Here is a 7044-nt window from a genome sequence, read left to right as displayed (position 1 = left end):
TGGTATCCCATAAGCGTCGATTTAGGCGCTTTAACTCGACGTTTGGTTCATCCCACAGCGCCAGTTCTGCTTACCAAAAATGGCCCACTTGGCACTCTGATCCGAAATCTCGCGGCTTCATCATTTAAGCAAGCCGGAGATCTCACCCATTTAAAGTTTGAGAATAGGTTGAGGTCGTTTCGACCCCAATGCCTCTAATCATTCGCTTTACCGGATGAGACTCGTACGCTACGAGCGCCAGCTATCCTGAGGGAAACTTCGGAGGGAACCAGCTACTAGATGGTTCGATTAGTCTTTCGCCCCTATACCCAGTTCCGACGATCGATTTGCACGTCAGAATCGCTACGGACCTCCATCAGGGTTTCCCCTGACTTCGTCCTGACCAGGCATAGTTCACCATCTTTCGGGTCCCAGCGTGTACGCTCTTGGTGCGCCTCTTCTCGCGATGAGAACGAGACGCCCCGGGAATGCGAAGCGGCCACTTTTAAGGGTAAACCGCCCATCTTCCCTGAGTTCGTGCGAGACGAACATTCACTTTCATTACGCCTTTAGGTTTAGTGATTCCCAATGACTCGCGCACATGCTAGACTCCTTGGTCCGTGTTTCAAGACGGGTCCTGAAAGTACCCAAAGCTATAGCGTCGCCGATCGGTCTAGGTCTGTTCGAGAACCTCGTCGCCAACAGTCATCAGAGGTCGGAAACGGCACCGGGTCCGATTACCGACGTGCATCTGACGCGCTTGCGACGAGCCGAACGCTAACGAGTAGCGGCCTTAAACCATTCGGTATACCGTCGAGCGAGTCGACCGCGAACACGAGGGTCCGTAAACGAAAACGGCGCGAACCGCAGTCTACGGTCTCCACCTCGAGCCTTAAGCCGACGCCCAACGGATCGCGACGTCCTACAAGGAGAAAAGTGCACGCGTTCGTCGCCGGATCGACGTACGAAAGGCGCGCGCAACGCCGAAACGTCACGTGTCACGCGATCGCACGCCGCCTACTACGAGCCGCGAATGAATTTCTCCCTTCGACCTTTCGGGTTTCTCAGGTTTACCCCTAAACGGTTTCACGTACTCTTGAACTCTCTCTTCAAAGTGCTTTTCAACTTTCCCTCACGGTACTTGTTCGCTATCGGTCTCGTGGTTATATTTAGCCTTAGATGGAGTTTACCACCCGCTTAGGGCTGCACTCTCAAGCAACCCGACTCTAAGGAGAGATCCTCTCGCCGTCAGTCACGGTCGCTACGGGCCTGGCACCCTCTATGGGCTGTTGCCCCGTTCAAGATGGACTTGGACGCGCGACGTAACGTCGAGATAATGGACCCTCCCGAACACCACATTTCCCGGCGCCCGATGTCGGTCGCGGGATTCGGTGCTGGGCTAATCCCTGTTCGCTCGCAGCTACTAAGGGAATCCTAGTTAGTTTCTTTTCCTCCGCTTAGTAATATGCTTAAATTCAGCGGGTAGTCTCACCTGCTCTGAGGTCGCTAGTTTAATATGCGTGGCGCTCGTAATCATCATAATAATGAAGATTAGGAGCCAATACGAAATATAAAAGTTTAGAATGGAAAAGACGCGCCGTCGAAAAACGGTGTTTTCTCCCTCGTATTCGAGAGACAACGCACCTACGATCCGACGTCGATTAAAAACTAATTTTATCGGATACGACGATCGTATTAATGGTGCGCGCTACGTTTATCACAAAAACGTGCGAACGACCGTTTTAAACACGTCTCATCCCTTTCATATTCGTACGACCCGTACGAGAGAGTTAGGTCACACGTACGGGTCCGCTGTCACGTTTTAGAACGTCGCGATCGAATCGCGCTTATACGCTCAGCACGCTCAGACATTTCTCGTCGATCGCGAAGATCAAAGAAAATCCGAGCAGTCTTGAAATGAGATACGACCCTCAGCCAGGAGTGGTCCGGGTATGAGATCCCAGGACCGCAATGTGCGTTCGAAATGTCGATGTTCATGTGTCCTGCAGTTCACAAGTTGACGCGCAATTAGCTGCGTTCTTCATCGACCCACGAGCCAAGTGATCCACCGTTTAGGGTAATCTTTTTTTAAGTTAGGTTTTAAACGCATATCGAAACGTTTCTATTATAAGACGACGACGACGACGACGACGCGCGCTCACGTCATAGACAGCGCTTGCGCCCCTTTCGCAGCCGCCGTCGACTTTAAAACGCTCTTACGGTTTATTTTCGTCTTCTCCACTACACACAACGAGAGGAGCGGAGACAGACTACTCGAAATGGTGACGTTCGTTGTAAATTTTCGTCGTCTCACCTCGTACGACAACAAAAGAGCATACGCTGATCATAGTTTGGCAATATTTTCGTAAACTAAATCTCACCCTTTTGGAATGAAACAAACGAAGGGTGATAAGATTTTCGTAAACTAATCACATTACCGATCATCGTATATGTTCGTCGATATGAGGATCGAAACGTCGATTAGAAATATAATTGGCAAAATCGTTTTATTTTGCGCTCGATTTGTCCATTTATAACGAAATCCGTCGTAGGCCGACGATTATTACTCGTCGTCCTATATAACAACATCTTCATCGTATATATCTCCGCTTTCGGGCGTACATCTTTTAAAACCATATATTATAGGTACCCGAAAACAGCTACGTTGACGACGTCGAAATTCGATCGGAACTTCCGAACTTCGTAGATGGCTCTTTAACGTTCGACAATGATTTTTACAGACTTGTACGTTTACCTATTATATATATATAGGCATAACAACACACTGTAATGATCCTTCCGCAGGTTCACCTACGGAAACCTTGTTACGACTTTTACTTCCTCTAAATGATCAAGTTTGGTCATCTTTTCCTACACATCGACGACGCCGAAACGCCATCGCGTGTCGATCCGAAGACCTCACTAAATCATTCAATCGGTAGTAGCGACGGGCGGTGTGTACAAAGGGCAGGGACGTAATCAACGCGAGCTTATGACTCGCGCTTACTGGGAATTCCTCGTTCATGGGGAACAATTGCAAGCCCCAATCCCTAGCACGAAGGAGGTTCAGCGGGTTACCCGGGCCGCTCGGCCAGGGAAGACACGCTGATTCCTTCAGTGTAGCGCGCGTGCGGCCCAGAACATCTAAGGGCATCACAGACCTGTTATTGCTCAATCTCGTGCGGCTAGAAGCCGCCTGTCCCTCTAAGAAGAATAGTTTGTACGCCGACAGTAAAAACCGCGCACGAACCGCGAAACCCGAAAGCAACGCGGCCGGCGGGCCTTTAGGATGTCAAAAAGCGCCTAGTTAGCAGGCTAGAGTCTCGTTCGTTATCGGAATTAACCAGACAAATCGCTCCACCAACTAAGAACGGCCATGCACCACCACCCACCGAATCAAGAAAGAGCTCTCAATCTGTCAATCCTTCCGGTGTCCGGGCCTGGTGAGGTTTCCCGTGTTGAGTCAAATTAAGCCGCAGGCTCCACTCCTGGTGGTGCCCTTCCGTCAATTCCTTTAAGTTTCAGCTTTGCAACCATACTTCCCCCGGAACCCAAAAGCTTTGGTTTCCCGGAAGCTGCCCGTCGAGTCATATTAGGGAACGTCGACGGATCGCTAGCTGGCATCGTTTAAGGTTAGAACTAGGGCGGTATCTGATCGCCTTCGAACCTCTAACTTTCGTTCTTGATCAATGAAAGCGTTTTTGGCAAATGCTTTCGCTTCTGTTCGTCTTGCGACGATCCAAGAATTTCACCTCTAACGTCGCAATACGAATGCCCCCATCCGTTCCTATTAATCATTACCTCGGGGTTCCGAAAACCAACAAAATAGAACCGAGGTCCTATTCCATTATTCCATGCATACAGTATTCAGGCGAAATTTTAGCCTGCTTTGAGCACTCTAATTTGTTCAAAGTAAACGTGCCGGCCCACCTCGACACTCAGTAAAGAGCACCGCGGCAGGATTGAGTTGGGCCGTCGTAACCACGACGCGCACAACACGCACGCCGAAACGCACGCGCGACGGCGACGCGACACGACTAAGCCCACCGGCAGGACGTCTCGCGAAAAACACGCCAGTTAACACCGCGAACGATGAACCGGCGGCGCGAGACACAAATTCGACTACGAGCTTTTTAACCGCAACAACTTTAATATACGCTATTGGAGCTGGAATTACCGCGGCTGCTGGCACCAGACTGGCCCTCCAATTGATCCTCGTTAAAGGGTTTAGAGTGTACTCATTCCGATTACGGGGCCTCGGATGAGTCCCGTATCGTTATTTTTCGTCACTACCTCCCCGTGCCGGGAGTGGGTAATTTGCGCGCCTGCTGCCTTCCTTGGATGTGGTAGCCGTTTCTCAGGCTCCCTCTCCGGAATCGAACCCTGATTCCCCGTTACCCGTTACGACCATGGTAGGCGCAGAACCTACCATCGACAGTTGATAAGGCAGACATTTGAAAGATGTGTCGCCGGTGCGAGACCGTGCGATCAGCTTAAAGTTATTCAGAGTCACCAAGTTGTACGATGACGAGCGCGAACCCGAAACCGATTGGTTTTGATCTAATAAAAGCACTCCTTCCATCTCTGGTCGGAGCTCTGTTTGCATGTATTAGCTCTAGAATTACCACAGTTATCCAAGTAATTGTGGGTACGATCTAAGGAACCATAACTGATTTAATGAGCCTTTCGCGGTTTCACCTTAATTCGGTATGTACTGAGACATGCATGGCTTAATCTTTGAGACAAGCATATGACTACTGGCAGGATCAACCAGGGAACTGTTCTTATTATTTTATCGACACGAAGCAGATAAAACAAATACAGACACAGTTTATTTTATAAGTTTGACTTATAAAGAAACGTGTGCGTAAGACGACGATATATAATATATATCGACGACTAATAAAAAGGAGGTGCATGATAGCGCGCCTAGACGACGGAAAAACCGGTCCGAGGCGCCACGCTCTTACATTTTAATATTAGTTGTCTAATAAAACAAAACGATATCATCATCTTAGACACATCTTTTGTTTTTTTTATACACAACCGATCGACTAGGCACCCAATTATCTCGATTATCGACGACGATCGTCGACTACGTCGAAAATTGGATGCCGCAAAATATCGTTCGGCGTTTATAAGACCTCGAAAAACATTCTCTCCGAACCCTTCGCTAGATAGAAATATATAAAGCGACAAGGAAACCTCGTACGAGAAACGTTTCGTGATTTTTTATTTTATTCTCGCTCGGAGAGCAGAGAGCTATCGCAAAATGTGTTGCTGTTTTATGAACGTTCCGATGAAAAACCGATACGTCCATAAAAATAATAATTCCAATCGCATATGAATCGTGGATCATCTTCTTCTAACGAAGCCGAATGTTCCCGCCGAATTCGCGATCTCGCAGTGATACCGTCGTCGTCGTCGTACGCTTCCCGATATATCGAAAAAAACCGACCAGGAAGAACAACGAAACGACGATACAAAATCGCGAGAGCGTTACGAATATATAATAACACGACGAAATACGCTTTTTATTTAGATAAATAAAAAAATACGGTTCGGATCTTATATATTAACATATAATATGTAATACCACCTTCGCTGATCAAAAGCCACTCGGTAAAAGTGTCACAGCGCCGGTCGACCCGACCCGTCGTATCCGTCTCTCGTATCGCCCCACGTAGAAGCGCACACGATTTAAGCGCGGGTCTCTCGCCAGCTATCGGAAATGTATGGGTGTTTTAGAACAGATCGTTTATACGGACGTTGCGCAAATTTTTCGTTTTTACGTCTGCCCGTTCTCGTTATTATCGGAATGTTCCGATGAATAAACTTTAGCTTTAGACAACGTGAACTTCTAAAGCAATAATTTTAACCTCTCGTGTTAATACGTCCTCAGGCCGTTTCTAGACTGCCGATCACGTTCTTTAAAAGTCGGAAAATTCCGATCCATAAAATTATGCTAGTAGAATGTAAAGATCCTTCATAGGATGGATACTGTCACATATCGATACGGCGATCGGAGTAAAACTGTTCTCACGTATTTCAGGACATTTTAGGTTGTTACGTCGGCCCGTTCGTTATTATCGGTATATACCTATGAATAAATGTTTTGCTTGTAGAACGTAAGATTCCAAAAGAATGATTCGCCGAAACGATGGTGCACCCTTACGATCGGATATTTGCCGCTTATTGGCCATTTTCTATAATTCATCCGTTAGATATCGTTTATCGACTACGGATAAGGTTTTCCGATATCAGAATGTTCCTAAGGATGATTCGAAAGTGATTTGAACGAAGAATTTGATAGAATGAATCCTTTATTTATCCATTGAGTACAGGGTACGGAGTGTCTGCGGGGTCAGCTAATATATTATATTTCTCTCTCGACGTAATGGTAACTCGAAGTCCGAACCGCGCTCATGAAGCTCGGTTTCAATCCAATCCATGTTGGTCGGTTCCTCGAGAGGAACGCCGTATCTTCGCGGTCGACCGCCTAATGAATCAGGTGGTAAAAGTCCAAGCCCAGCGCGGCAACGGCAGGCGCGTTCAACGTTTTAACTGCCAATTCTACGGTCATTCATCGGCCAACTGTAAAGCCACTCCGGCCTACGTCAAGTCCCAAAGACAGAAATTCCCCGCCGAAATGCACCAACTGTTGAGAACCATACACCGCAAATTACTCGGGATGCAAGTGCCGACCTACTCCAAAAACAACCAAACCCAAAAGACCAATTCCTCCCCCCACTCATGTACGGGGAACTCAAGATAACAGTCGTCTGGCTGGTCTGGATTCCACTAGAACACGAACCCGATCTCCATTGGCGAAATACTCTTCGGAACATATTCAGATGACCAAGGAGATTTTCAGGCCATTTTCAACGCCATCAACCACACAGCTATTGGAAGAATTACTATCGGCCGGGATAATAGATGAGTTGGAACTTGGGCTTATTGCTCCAAGCGAACCAACTCACTACTCCTCCAATCGACCGACAATAATTGACTTTTTTATCTATCAAAATTCGAATCAAGCCTCTGACCTGCAAGTACTCCAAGATA

General features: G+C 47.6%; 3 non-coding genes across 3 annotated transcripts in view; all 3 read right to left on the bottom strand.

Moving 5' to 3' along the window:
* The window catches only part of LOC143206416 (large subunit ribosomal RNA), a 4098-nt gene extending 2613 nt beyond the window's left edge, over nucleotides 1–1485 (bottom strand). The window contains exon 1 of the ribosomal RNA XR_013008386.1: nucleotides 1–1485. This exon is cut by the window's left edge and continues 2613 nt beyond it. This is a non-coding gene — a ribosomal RNA (large subunit ribosomal RNA).
* Nucleotides 1486–1904: 419 nt separating this feature from the next.
* On the bottom strand, nucleotides 1905–2059 carry LOC143206414 (5.8S ribosomal RNA). Its single transcript, XR_013008384.1, has one exon. It is a non-coding gene; the product is annotated as a 5.8S ribosomal RNA (ribosomal RNA).
* A 708-nt stretch (nucleotides 2060–2767) lies between these two features.
* Nucleotides 2768–4756, bottom strand: LOC143206415 (small subunit ribosomal RNA). The gene has a single exon (XR_013008385.1). It is a non-coding gene; the product is annotated as a small subunit ribosomal RNA (ribosomal RNA).
* Between the last annotated feature and the right edge of the window lie 2288 nt (nucleotides 4757–7044).

This window comes from Rhynchophorus ferrugineus, unplaced genomic scaffold (assembly GCF_030347505.1).
Source record: "Rhynchophorus ferrugineus isolate W39M unplaced genomic scaffold, kcgeb_rfMv2 rfM681, whole genome shotgun sequence".
Classification (NCBI taxonomy): domain Eukaryota; kingdom Metazoa; phylum Arthropoda; class Insecta; order Coleoptera; family Curculionidae; genus Rhynchophorus; species Rhynchophorus ferrugineus.
The sequence above is the reverse complement of the archived record's forward strand: the minus strand, read 5'-3'. Positions and strand labels throughout refer to the sequence as shown.